This window comes from Procambarus clarkii, chromosome 12 (assembly GCF_040958095.1).
Source record: "Procambarus clarkii isolate CNS0578487 chromosome 12, FALCON_Pclarkii_2.0, whole genome shotgun sequence".
In the NCBI taxonomy this organism is placed as follows: Eukaryota; Metazoa; Arthropoda; class Malacostraca; order Decapoda; family Cambaridae; genus Procambarus; species Procambarus clarkii.
Genome location: NC_091161.1, coordinates 49,161,030 through 49,174,821, shown reverse-complemented (window position 1 = coordinate 49,174,821; position 13,792 = coordinate 49,161,030). Strand labels below are relative to the sequence as shown.

Sequence of the window (13,792 nt, the reverse complement as noted above, 5' to 3'; positions counted from 1 at the left end):
TGTGGTGCTCATGGGTTCTGTTACAACCTTCTATGAAGCTTTTTAGATCAGGATTGGCATTACAGTTTAGCGTTTTGTATATGTATAGCACACATGAGAGAATGTGCAGTGACTTAATGTCTAACATATTCAGGGATTTGAGTAGGGGTACCGAGTGATGTCTGGGGCCAGAATTGGATATTGTCCTAATAGCAGCTTTGTGTTGAGTAATTAGAGGACGTAAGTGATTTTGGGTAGTAGAGCCCCAAGCACAAATACCATAGTTGAGATATGGATAGATAAGGGAGTAATAGAGAGTCACCAGGGCAGGGCGCGGTACATAATATCTGATCTTAGAAAGAATGCCCACAGTTTTTGAAACTTTTTTTGATATGTTTAGAATGTGTCCCTGGAAATTCAGCTTGTGGTCAATGAGAATGCCAAGGAATTTGCCATCTAATTTGTTACAAATTTGGGTATTGTTTACCCAACAATACAATTTAAGACAATAGGCTAATTGGCCGATAGTTTGACGCTGGTGATCTATTTGCTTTCTTAAATATTGAAAACATTAGAATCAAGGAAACTGTAGAAGGCCTAACCTGCACTTGAAACAGTCAAGGGATCCTACGTGTTCCATAAAGCGTAACCGAACCAGTATTTACCCAGGTCTTTCATATATCTAAACTTATCCAATTTATATCCATTGTTTCATGTTTTATTATGTGTTGGTACTTTTAATACCTTATTAATATTCCTTTGTTATGCCCGTTCATCCACTTGTACACCTCAATAATGTCAGTAAGTTATTGTATATATTAAAAAAACGCAAAACAATGGATATAAAAAGGATAAGTTTAGATTTAAGAGATACCTGGCAATTAATCGACTAATAACAGGTTTATGGATTTGTGGAACCAGTTATCAGGTAATATAATAGATGTGCAGTGAGGCACAGTGAGAGGGTTTGTTAGATGGAGCTCCAATTGTCCTGATACTGAAAATGAAAGTTGTAGTGAGTGAACTGTCACCAGTTCACTCACTACAACTTCCAGGAGGAGAGCAATGTGGAGCTCAGAGCAAAGTTGGACTCCATGTGGAAGAAGTTATGACAGATGCAGGAGCAAAGACAAATGAAACAACCTCAAGAGGGAGTAAATGAGGAGAGCAACAGTAGAAAGTCTTCGTCTTGGAATGTCGCAAAGGACGGGGGTTTTTAAGAAGACTATGACAAAGCCGCTTGGAAATGTCATAAAGACTTCCAACCCAGTTGCCATGCTGGAAGAAGTGTTGTAGGGAGACTGCAATTCGCTCGAAAGACAAGGCAACGAAGGGAGCGCAGGTCCCTCAGGGTGTTCACAAAGTAAAGGAAGTACTTGAGCGAATTTTGGTTGTTGGAGATTCCCAGGTGAGGTATTTGGATAGAGCCTGTTGTGCCAGAAACAGGGGGGGGGGGAACTGGTTAAGGGTTTGCTATCCGGGACCATGAATTGGTGATAAAGTAAACAACATGAATGTTATGGCTGGAAATGGGAACAAACCCATTATTTGGATCAGTGCTTGTGAAAATTATGTAGGAAGATATATGAGTGAGGAACTGATAGAGAGGTTGAAGACAACCATAAAATTAGCTGGGAGCAAGGGAGGAATCCTGATCATATGTGGCATTCTTCCACAAGGGCTGTGATGAGGGTTCGAACTTACGTGCAGGATCCCAGATGCACCTGTCGTCTGTCAGATTCAATGTCGTGGCGCAGTCGATTAAGGCGCGCGTCTGGGATCATCCTGGACGTACGTTCGAATCCTCATCACAACCCTTGTGGATTTGTTCTTGTTGACATGAATGCTCTGGCTGGAGTTGTTGCCGTTACCAACTCGTTGGAACCTGTGGTAGGAGGGGTGTGTGTGGGTTTAAACTGTTAGTAGATAGTGGTATGGGAATAGATATATGGAGAAAGGATGCAATAAAAGTATGTGTCGTGAGGGGGGGGGGGGGAATGAAAAAGGAAGAAAAATAACAATACACTTAAGGTATATTACACGAACAGTAGGAGTCTAAAAAACAAAATAAAAGATTTAAATGCTCTTGTCTGCACAGAAACACTAGACATTATTGCACTTACCGAAACATGGAATGTAGAAAACGAAGAACAAGTAGCTGAATATCAAATAAACTGATTTAAACTAGTTCACAAATGTAAATATATTAGAAGAGGATGGGAAGTAGGCACATATGTTTAGGAAAATTTGAAATGTAGTCTCAGGCGGGAATTAAAACCGAGTCATATACAAACTATCTGGCTATCTTGAGATAATTTCGGGGCTTTAGTTTCTCCGCGGCCACGTCCTCGACCAGGCCTCCACCTCCAGGAAGCAGCCCATGACAGCTGACTAACTCCCAGGTACCTATTTTACTGCTTGGTAACAGGGGCATTGGGTCAAAGAAACTCTGCCCACTGTTTCTCGCAGGCGCCCGGGAGAATTAACCCGGTTAGAATTAACTGAAAAGCTAAAAATCTTATTATAGTAGTTATATACAGGCCACCAAGGGTAGATTAGAAGCATATCATCTGAGATGAAATACCTAAAGCATATAGGTCAAACAGTATTTGTCATGGGTGACTTTAATTTTTGTTAAATTAACTAGCTTACCAGAGCAGGGAATAATGAAGCAGAAGATTATCAATAATTGAGAATTTCTTCTTTAAGCAACACATTATAGCATTATGGAACGTGTGAAAATATTTTATATACACTGATATAAATAATGGGTTTGTTCACGTTTGCAGTCATTATGTAATTCATGTTTACTATATCAACAATTCCTGCTCCCAGATAACAAACTCTTAACCTGTTCCCACTAGCTCTGGTACAAAAGGCTCTATCCAAATACCTCACATGGGAATCTCCCATCACCAAAATTCGCTTAGCTATTTCCTTTAATTTGTGAACACACTGAGGGACCTGGAACCTTCGTTGTCTTGCCTTTCGAGCGAACGGCAGTCTCCCTGCAGCACTCCTCTTTCAGCAAAAGTGAATGACTTGGAAGTCTTTGATATCTGTAGTCGGCGTCGCCAGTTAAGACCCCCGTCCCATATAATATTCACAGTCAAGGACCCTCTACTGCTGCTCTCCTCCTTTGCTTCCTCGTGACGTTGTTTCGTCTGTCTTGGCTTCTGCATCTGTCGTAGCTCCTCCCGCGGGGAATCCAACTCTGTCCGTTTCAGAGCTCTACATAGCTCGCTCACTAGCACCAGTTCACTCGCTACACCTTCCATTTTTAGTATCAAATCAATTGATACCAGTAACAGGGTTGCTGATTTGTAGAACCAATTACCACGTAACATAATAGGAAGATTACATGAATGTTTCAAGCGTAGGTTAGACATGTATATGGATAGGTTTTGGTGGATATAATTATTTGTTGCTACGTACTGGTCAATAGGACTTTTACAGTTAACAATGAAGTTATTAACTGCTTTCATTGACATGACTATAGTCTTAGTAGAAACTTTGCTTACGAGAAGGAACAAACCATCGCTAACCTTTCCACTATCAACTGCCTCAATTATGCTGGAATAGAATATCAAATTTATTAACCGCGAGTGGCCTTATTAAAACCATGTTGTAAATCATTTATTTAATCTGATTTTCAACATGTACAAAAAACTTTTGCAAATTTAGATTGAAGTAATCTTCCAGCAATAAACGTTAAACTAATTGGCCGTTACTTCGACGCAGTTGATCTACTCTTTTCTTAATGTGTACCACATAGGCAACCCTCCACGACTCCAGCGCACTGCCCGACTCTAATGGTTTAATAAAAATGCTGGAGAATGGATCATAAAGCTCATCTTTATAGTCTTTAAGTACACTGGTAAAGACTTCATCTGCCCTTAGGGACTTGTTTGGCTTTAACTTATCGATTTGCTTAATAACTTTAGTTCCTACAAAGGAGAACCATTGTAAGCACTAAACTATCAATCACCAATAAAGACTTGTCTGGTTGAAGGGCATGATGTTAAGCTCTTCATTAGTAAATAATCACTAAATACTTCTTGAAAATTAGCATTATTTTTGATCAGTTGTCTGACCAATCTGTTTTAGTGACTGTTTTGTCCCCCTATTTGATATATTAGAAAAACAAACTTTTAGGGGTTGCTTCTCCTGTTGTACGAACTTCATTTCCTGAAAGAAATCCCCAAGTAAATAACAGTTCGGTTGTATAGACCTCGTCTAGGTCACACATGCAACTGGGAGACTACTGGGAATGCATCTTCTGCCAAACAATCACAGAAATTCCACTGCTTTACTGTGAATCAACTAAGGACCTTAAAAGAGCTTTAAAATTCCATGAAACTAAAAGTAACCCACAAACTAGCGGTGCTGAAGCCATCATTACGGTAACTATTCTGGTAAAAAATGTCAGCAGCTGTACTCATAAATACTGTCGAGCAATATCTTGCCCCACGATAACAACCACAAAGTATGGACTGACAATCCAAATGAGCGTTCAACATATGGTATACAGCACACCAAGACCAACGACCTCCCAGTGATCAGAAAAACATGATAACCGACTGGCTAATCACCTCAAAACAGCTACCACCTACCGACATGCCTGTGCCCACCTCTTTGTGGATAAATTTTCATCAAACAAGCAACGGCAAGGCTTCAGACAGTTCTGCAATCACTGGCTTGTTTGAAGCAAATGTTGGACATGTATGTTATTGGTTTGGTTGAGTATAGAGTATATTGAGTGCATGTTTGGAGGCAGTTTTCTTTACGAATATGTTCTAAGGAAGGTAAAAAGATTTTTTGGAAGAAATATACTAATTTTAAATGTCAATTCCTCTGAAATCATGGGATACTCGATAAAACATGTTATACATAATCATTTATATTTACACAAGAAGAATTGAAGAAAATACATTTATAAATCACAAAGAGAAACATAAATACCCAAGTTCCGCACAGGTAATTTAATTAATGTTACCTGCAAAATAAAATTATATTAACATAGTAATATGTCGAGTTGGGTTTATTACAGGTAATTTCCGACTTGATTAGAACATTTGCACCAGTAACACACACACAGTGTCGTCTTCGTTACTGTCGCCCTTGACCAACAAGTTGGCTCAACCATGATGAAACGCGCACTTTGTGATTATTTCAAGTGTTTTGCAAGCCAGACCATCTGCCACACGACACACTCCCACGGACCCGTCAACTTGACCGAAGGCATTTCCATACGTCTGGCTAAAATGTGTCCAAGATCATTACTAAAGTACACCCCTTTGGCGTCTAATATTGCTGTGGTTTTAGTACTGAGAAACCGCTCTACAGACTGTCAGCTGTAAAATATGATCAGCACAGACGCGTATTCTTCATCCATAATAACTGCGTGAAGTATTCCCTGGCAGTGTAACTTTACTAACAAAATAATCATACCCACTTGTTCCTTTCACTCTGAACTTTAATAAACGTTAGTTAACGGCCCGTTGTTTACCGTTTATCTTTATTGTAACCTTTGCCCAGTGATGTCTTGTAATACTTGGTGTTTGATCACCAAGTGCCACAGGTACATGAATACACTGCTACCACCAGTTACAAATACTCTTAACCCTGCCACCACCATCTTTATAACCTGATGTAATTAAGCTAATTGACTTAAGAAGGAACCAGCCAATTAGTCAGGAATCCCAAGAATCTGAATCCCCAATTACTGAAGGAGAGGGGCGAATTTACACTAAGACGGTTTACTCAATCAAGGGGAAATATTACTATATGAGGATGCTTGGTGGAGCCACATGAAATTTACAAAATAAAATATCAAGATCGTGGAATAAGAAATAATATAAGGGAGGTTGTCTACACAGAGGAAATAAACTAATCACTTTTATTTAATGAAATAATCAAAGTACGAGATCAGCATACCCTACCTTGACGTTGAGGTTACCTTGAGGTGTTTCCGGGGCTTAGCGTCCCCGCGGCCCGGTCGTCGACCAGACCACCTTGTTGCTGGAATGGTCAACCAGGCTGATGGGCGCGGACGTACGAGTCACAGCCTGGTTGATCAAGTATTCTTTGGAGGTGCTTATCGAGTTCTCTGTTGAATAGTGTGAGCAGTCGGCCAGTTATGCCCCTTACGTGTGGAAGCGTGTTGAACAGTCTCGGGCTTCTGATGTTGATAGTTATCTCTGAGTACCTATTGCACCTTTGCTCTTCAACAGGGGTATTCTGCACATTCTGCCAAGCCTTCTGGTCTCATAAGAACATAAGAACAAAGGCAATTGCAGAAGGCCTATTGGCCCATACGAGGTAGCTCCTACTTATAACCACCCAATCCCACTCATATACATGTCCAACCCATGCTTGAAACAATCGAGGGACCCCATCTCCACCACGTTACGCGGCAATTGGTTCCACAAATCAACAACCCTGTTACTGAACCAGTATTTACCCAAGTCTTTCCTAAATCTAAACTTATCCAATGTATACCCATTGTTTCGTGTTCTGTCTTGTGTTGATACTTTTAATACCCTATTAATATCCCCTTTGTTATGTCCATTCATCCACTTGTAAACCTCTATCATGTCACTGCTAATTCTTCCCCTTTCCAGTGAATGTAACTTAAGCTTTGTTAATCTTTCTCCATATGAATGATTTCTAATATGGGGAATTAACTTAGTCATCCTACGCTGGACACGTTCAAGTGAATTTATATCCATTCTATAATACGACGACCAAAACTGAACTGCATAATATAAATGGGAGCCTAACCAGAGCAAGATATAGCTTAAAAACCACACCAGGTGTCTTGTTACTAATGCTTCGATTAATAAATCAGAGTGTCCTATTTGCCTTATTACGAACATTCATGCATTGATCCTTTTGTTTTAAATTCTTACTAATCATAACTCCCAGATCCCTTTTGCAATCCAACTTCGCAATCTCAACACCATCTAGCTCGTATCTTTTAACTCTATCATCATTACCTAGCCTCAGAACTTTACATTTATCAGCATTAAACTGCATCTGCCAATTCTTGACAATTTCAAAACCATATTTAGATCAACTTGAAGTGATAGTGAGTCTTCTTCCAAATTAATTTCTCTGCCGATTTTTGTATCATCGGCAAATTTGCAAATGTTGCTACTCAAACCTGAATCTAGATCATTTATATATATTATAAACAACAGAGGTCCCAGGACAGATTCTTCAGGCACTCCACTTACAACATTTTCCCACTCTGACTTGACTCCATTTATATTAACTCCTTTGGTATAGTCATGCTCTAATCCAGCTTAATATAGCACCCCCAATACCATGAGCCTCTATCTTTTTAATCAGTCTTTCATGTGGCACTGTATCAAAAGCTTTGCTAAAGTCAAGGTACACATTATAATCCTTGCCACTATCAACTGCCTCAACTATGCTAGAATAAAAAGATAACAAATTTGTTAAACATGAACGGCCATTTATAAAACCATGTTGCGACTCAATTATTAATTTATGTTTTCAAGATGAAGACTAATTTTATTTGCAATTATCGATTTGATTAACTTTCCAACAATAGACGTTAGGCTAATTGGTCGATAGTTTGACGCAAGTGATCTATCTCCTTTCTTAAAAACTGGTATCACATTAGCAACTTCCATAACTCTGGCACTCTGCCTGACTCTATTGATTTATAAAATATGGTAGACAGTGGGTCGCAAAGCTCCTCTTTGCATTCGTTAAGCACCCTGGCAAACACTTCATCCGGCCCTGGGGATTTGTTTGGTTTGAGTTTTACTATTTGTTTAATTACATCCTCCCTGGTAACTGCTAAACTAATCAACCTGTCCTCGTCCCCCACCCACATAGACTTGTTCGGCTGAAGGCATATTGTTAAGTTCCTCTTTAGTAAATACAGATATAAAATATTTATTAAAAATACTACTCCATCTCTTCATCACTATCTGTTATTTGACCTGTCTCAGTTTTTGATGGACCTATCCTTTCCCTAATCTTTGTCCGGTATAACTGGAAAAACCCTTTAGGATTTGTCTTCGCTTGCTCTGCTATGCGAACTTCATAGTTGCCTTTTTGCTTCCTTATCTCTCTTTTAGTATTTCTAACAAGTTGTACGAATTCCTATTCTAAACTAACTTCCCCATTCCTAATCCTTTTGTACCACGCTCTCTTTTTACCTACGAGGTTCTTCAGATCCTTTGTTATCCACTTTGGATCATTAGTATTCGATCTATTCAATATATATGGTATACTACATTCCTGGGCTAATGTGGTCCCACCTTCCTGCCCCTGGCCTCCTTGGGGGTAGTGGTCCCACCTTCCTGCCCTGGCCTCCTTGGGGTAGTGGTCCCACCTTCCTGCCCTGGCCTCCTTGGGGGTAGTGGTCCCACCTTCCTGCCCTTGGCCTACTTGGGGTAGAGGTCCCACCTTCCTGCCCTGGCTTCCTTGGGGTAGTGGGTGCCCCACCTTCTGCCCCTGGCCTCCTTGGGGGTAGTGGTCCCACCTTCCTGACCCATGGCCTCCTTGGGGTAGTGGTCCCACCTTCCTGCCCTCGGCCTCCTTGGGGTAGTGGTTCCCACCTTCCTGCCCTGGCCTCCTTGGGGTAGTGGTCCCACCTTCCTGCCCTGGCCTTCTTGGGGTAGTGGTCCCACCTTCCTGCCCTGGCCTCCTTGGGGGTAGTGGTCCCACCTTCCTGCCCTGGCCTCCTTGAGGGAAGTGGTCCCACCTTCCTGCCCCTGGCCGTCCTTGGGGTAGAGGTCCCACCTTCCTGCCCTGGCTTCCTTGGTGATAGTGGTCCCACCTTCCTGCCCCTGGCCTCCTTGGGGTAGAGGCCCCACCTTCCTGCCCTGGCCTCCTTGGGGTAGTGGTCCCACCTTCCTGCCCTGGCCTCCTTGGGGGTAGTGGTCCATCTTCCTGCCCTGGCCTCCTTGGGGAAGTGGTCCCACCTTCCTGCCCCTGGCCTCCTTGGGGGTAGTGGTCCCGCCTTCCTGCCCCTGGCCTCCTTGGGGTAGTGGTCCCACCTTCCTGCCCTGGCCTCCTTGGGGTAGTGGTCCCACCTTCCTGCCCTGACCTCCTTGGGGTAGTAGTCCCACCTTCCTGCCCCTGGCCTCCTTGGGGGTAGTGGTCCCACCTTCCTGCCCTTGGCATCCTTGGGGTAGTGGTCCCACCTTCCTGCCCTGGCCTCCTTGGGGTAGTGGTCCCACCTTCCTTCCCTAGCCTCCTTGGGGGTAGTGTCCCACCTTCCTGCCCTGCCTCCTTGGGGTAGTGGTCCCACCTTCCTGCCCCTGACCTCCTTGGGTAGTGGTCCCACCTTCCTGCCCCTGACCTCCTTGGGGTAGTGGTCCCACCTTCCTGCCCTGGCCTCCTTGGGGTAGTGGTCCCACCTTCCTGCCCTGGCTCCTTGGGGTAGTGGTCCCACCTTCCTGCCCTGGCCTCCTTGGGGTAGTGGTCCCACCTTCCTGCCCTGGCCTCCTTGGGGTAGTGGTCCCACCTTCCTGCCCTGGCCTCTTGGGGTAGTGGTCCCACCTTCCTGCCCTGGCCTCCTTGGGGTAGTGGTCCCACCTTCCTGCCCTGGCCTCCTTGGGATAGTGGTCCCACCTTCCTGCTCTGGCAGCCAAAACCACACTACTCAAATTCGTTCATCTCCGAAGCAAGCCGACCTTGGCTGGTTGCCAACTAGTTGACATAGTTCCTTAACAAAGCTAAATCATCTGCACTTGGCCAATAAAAGGGATTGAATCTTTACACTTAAATAATAGTTAATTACTTAGGCAAATGAACAAAGAAGTTATTGAATAAAATTACTGATAGTAACATGAAATTCTGTAAATTAATGAATTAATAAACAAGTGAGCATGTGGCAATCTACAGCTGACTGAGAGAACATCTTGACCTGAGATGAGGGCGGCTCATTGCAATGATGCCAAACCAACAATTACCAATACTCTGAACTCATTATCACATCCTTCTGATTCTACCATCACTTTGAAAAGAACTACTACGTATTTCCTTGCTTAGTGAATAGCTTGGTAACAGCCATAGATATACAATACTCTCAATATAAACTAAGTGGTACACTTATACATGGCAATATTACCTTAGTGGTAAACTTGGAGGAGGGGCGAGGCGGCCTCGCTGGCGACCTGACCTAGGGTCAGTGGTGCCAGCTCACAAAATGACAAGCCACCAATGTACTAAATGAACCGGAAGACAACTTACATGACTCCATAAAACTCTTCACTCCTCGAACATACAATACAGAGCCCTCAAACTATTCTCTACAAGGCAACAGCGTAAGACAGAACTTTCAAAATATACTATCGTATAATCTCTTCCCCTAACACTGATGTGTTGTATCAAACTCAGGACAAAAGTTCCCTCACAGCAACTAACGTTCGGACGCGCAAACACGTCTATAACAATCCAATCTATTTAGAATTATCTGTATATATTGTTTGTCAATGATCAAAATAATGGATGCCTGAAAGTTGTAGATAGATAATACAGATATAATTGAAGTAAAGCACATCCTGGCATAAATGTTTAAGGCTTCTGTGCCCAGTAATGTTTGCATGTCGGTGATTTTAGGTTACTAGAATAAACATGGGAAATGGTGCTTAACTGGACTTACAATAGTAGTAGTTAGGAACAAAAAACTTCCAAGTAACATGGAGACTCGAGTAAATCATATAAAAATTGGGGAATAAGCCAGGGAACGTTGATCGTAAATAATTAGGATTACTATCCATCATTTAAGCATCAAGACGAACGCTTAGCGAGAAAAATTCGCTAAGCACTCGTCTTTATGCTAAATATACTCGTAGCCTAACATAACGTAACCTGTATAACAAAATTGTTAGTGTTTCTATATTGTAACTTTTGGTATATAACAACTTCATGCACATAAAACTAATAGTTTATATAACATACTACGCTAGAATAGCTTTGTAACATTGTGTTTAACAATCTTAATAAGAGAACAGTACATATAAATAGAAACAAAAGGTAATCCTACAGTTTTGTAATAACTTCACTAAAGGCATTACCTGCACTGTCAAAACGTATCTACTATATCATTGACTGTGTGACGTGTCCCACCCCTATATTTCTTCCTTCCCAGCTTAGAAGAGTCATATCTTCGTAGCCTAAGTATTCTCTGATGTTCAGGGAACATTTTCGTGTGTGGGAAAGCGTGGAGCCTGGTTGATACCTGGTTGATGGGGTTCTGGGAGTTCTTCTACTCCCCAAGCCCGGCCCGAGGCCAGGCTCGACTTGTGAGAGTTTGGTCCACCAGGCTGTTGCTTGGAGCGGCCCGCAGGCCCACATACCCACCACAGCCCGGTTGGTCCGGCACTCCTTGGAGGAATAAATCTAGTTTCCTCTTGAAAATGTCCACGGTTGTTCCGGCAATATTTCTTATGCTTGCTGGGAGGACGTTGAACAACCGCGGACCTCTGATGTTTATACAGTGTTCTCTGATTGTGCCTATGGCACCTCTGCTCTTCATTGGTTCTATTCTACATTTTCTTCCATGTCGTTCACTCCAGTACGTTGTTATTTTACTGTGTAGATTTGGTACTTGGCCCTCCAGTATCTTCCAGGTGTATATTATTTGATATCTCTCTCGTCTTCTTTCTAGTGAGTACATTTGGAGGCCTTTGAGACGATCCCAATAATTTATGTGCTTTATTGCATCTATGCGTGCCGTATATGTTCTCTGTATTCCCTCTATTTCAGCAATCTCTCCTGCTCTGAAGGGGGAAGTGAGTACTGAGCAGTACTCAAGACGGGACAACACAAGTGACTTGAAGAGTACAACCATTGTGATGGGATCCCTGGATTTGAAAGTTCTCGTAATCCATCCTATCATTTTTCTGGCTGTCGCAATATTTGCTTGGTTATGCTCCTTAAACGTTAGGTCGTCAGACATTATTATTCCCAAATCCTTTACATGCTGTTTTCCTACTATGGGTACATTTGATTGTGTTTTGTACTCTGTATTATGTTTAAGGTCCTCATTTTTACCGTACCTGAGTACCTGGAATTTATCACTGTTAAACATCATGTTATTTTCTGATGCCCAGTCGAAAACTTTATTAATATCAGCTTGAAGTTTTTCAATGTCCTCAGCCGAGGTAATTTTCATACTGATTTTTGTGTCATCTGCAAAGGATGATACGAAGCTGTGACTTGTATTTTTGTCTATATCTGATATGAGAATAAGGAAAAGCAGCGGTGCAAGGACTGTACCCTGAGGTACAGAGCTTTTCACTGCACTTGGACTAGATTTTATATGGTTGACAGTTACTCGCTGAGTCCTGTTTGACAGAAAACTGAGTATCCAGCGTCCTACTTTACCGGTTATTCCCATTGACTTCATTTTGTGTGCTATCACGCCATGGTCACATTTATCGAAAGCCTTTGCGAAGTCCGTGTATATCACATCAACATTCTGTTTCTCTTCTAATGCCTCAGTGACTTTGTCGTAGTGCTCAAGTAGCTGTGAGAGGCACGATCTTCCCGCTCGAAATCCATGTTGGCCTGGGTTGTGAAGGTCATTGGTCTCCATGAAATTGGTGACCTGACTCCTAATCACTCTCTCAAATACTTTTATGATGTGCGATGTTAGTGCAACTGGTCTATAATTTTTTGCCAATGCTTTGCTCCCTCCCTTGTGTAGAGGGGCTATGTCTGCTACTTTAAGTGCATCTGGTATCTCCCCCGTGTCCAAGCTCTTCCTCCACACTATACTGAGTGCCTGTGCTACCGGCACTTTGCATTTCTTTATAAATATTGAATTCCATGAGTCTGGACCTGGGGCCGAGTGCATGGGCATGTTTTCAATTTCTTTTTCAAAATTTAGTGCGCTCGTGTTTATATCAGTTATATTTACAGGGGTTTGAATATCCCGCATAAAGAAATTGTCTGGATCTTCCACCTTCATGTTGTTTATTGGAGTGCTAAACATGTCCTCATACTGCTTTTTGAGGATTTCACTAATTTCTTTGTCATCCTCCGTGTATGAACCTTCACTTGTACGAATAGGTCCAATACTGGCAGTGGTTTTTGCTTTTGATTTCGCATATGAGAAGAAATATTTTGGATTTTTCTTTATTTCCTGAATTGCTTTCTGTTCTAACTGCCTTTCTTCAGTTTCATATGAGTGTTTCAATTTCTGCTCGATTTCTTCAATCTCCCTATTTAAATTATTCCTTCTTTGACGGGAAATTCGTGTCTGCATAAGCAGTTCCGTTATTTTTTCCTGCGTTTATAGTGTCGTCTGCGTTCTCTTTCTACGTTAGATCTCTTTCTGGCTTTCCTCAAAGGAACATGTTTCAGACAGACTTGATACGCTCCTGAAGTCAGTTTTTCTATTCCTTCTGTAGGACTTGTATTATTTAGAACAGTTCCCCATGGAATGTTTGTAAGTTCCCTGTTTATTATCTCCCAGTCTATCCTTTAATATTAAAATTGAATTTACTGAATAGCCCCTCTCGCTTTATCAACGTGCGAGCGTGATTAAGCTGGCTGTAAAATGGCCAGCTAAGTTTGATAATGCAAGGGGCTTACGCCTTTTGAAGCACAGGATGGTGACTAGCCATCTTGTTTCCCGCCAAGACGTCCTGATGCTTCCCGGCACCTGATTGGCCAGGTGAGGTCACGTGCCGGAAGTGACCAATGACAAGAGCCCTCGGGCGGTGTGACGTCATGAGGTGAGGGGCCCGGGGCGGCTGGCGCCTGGGGGTGGGAACAGTACGTCACGAGCCGTCATAGAAAGTAGACGCACTCGAACGAG

At 42.4% G+C, this 13,792-nt stretch overlaps 1 pseudogene; it reads right to left on the bottom strand.

Moving 5' to 3' along the window:
• Positions 1–3,690: 3,690 nt before the first annotated feature.
• The window catches only part of LOC138364083 (pre-mRNA-splicing factor 38A pseudogene), an 11,995-nt pseudogene continuing 1,893 nt past the window's right edge, over positions 3,691–13,792 (bottom strand).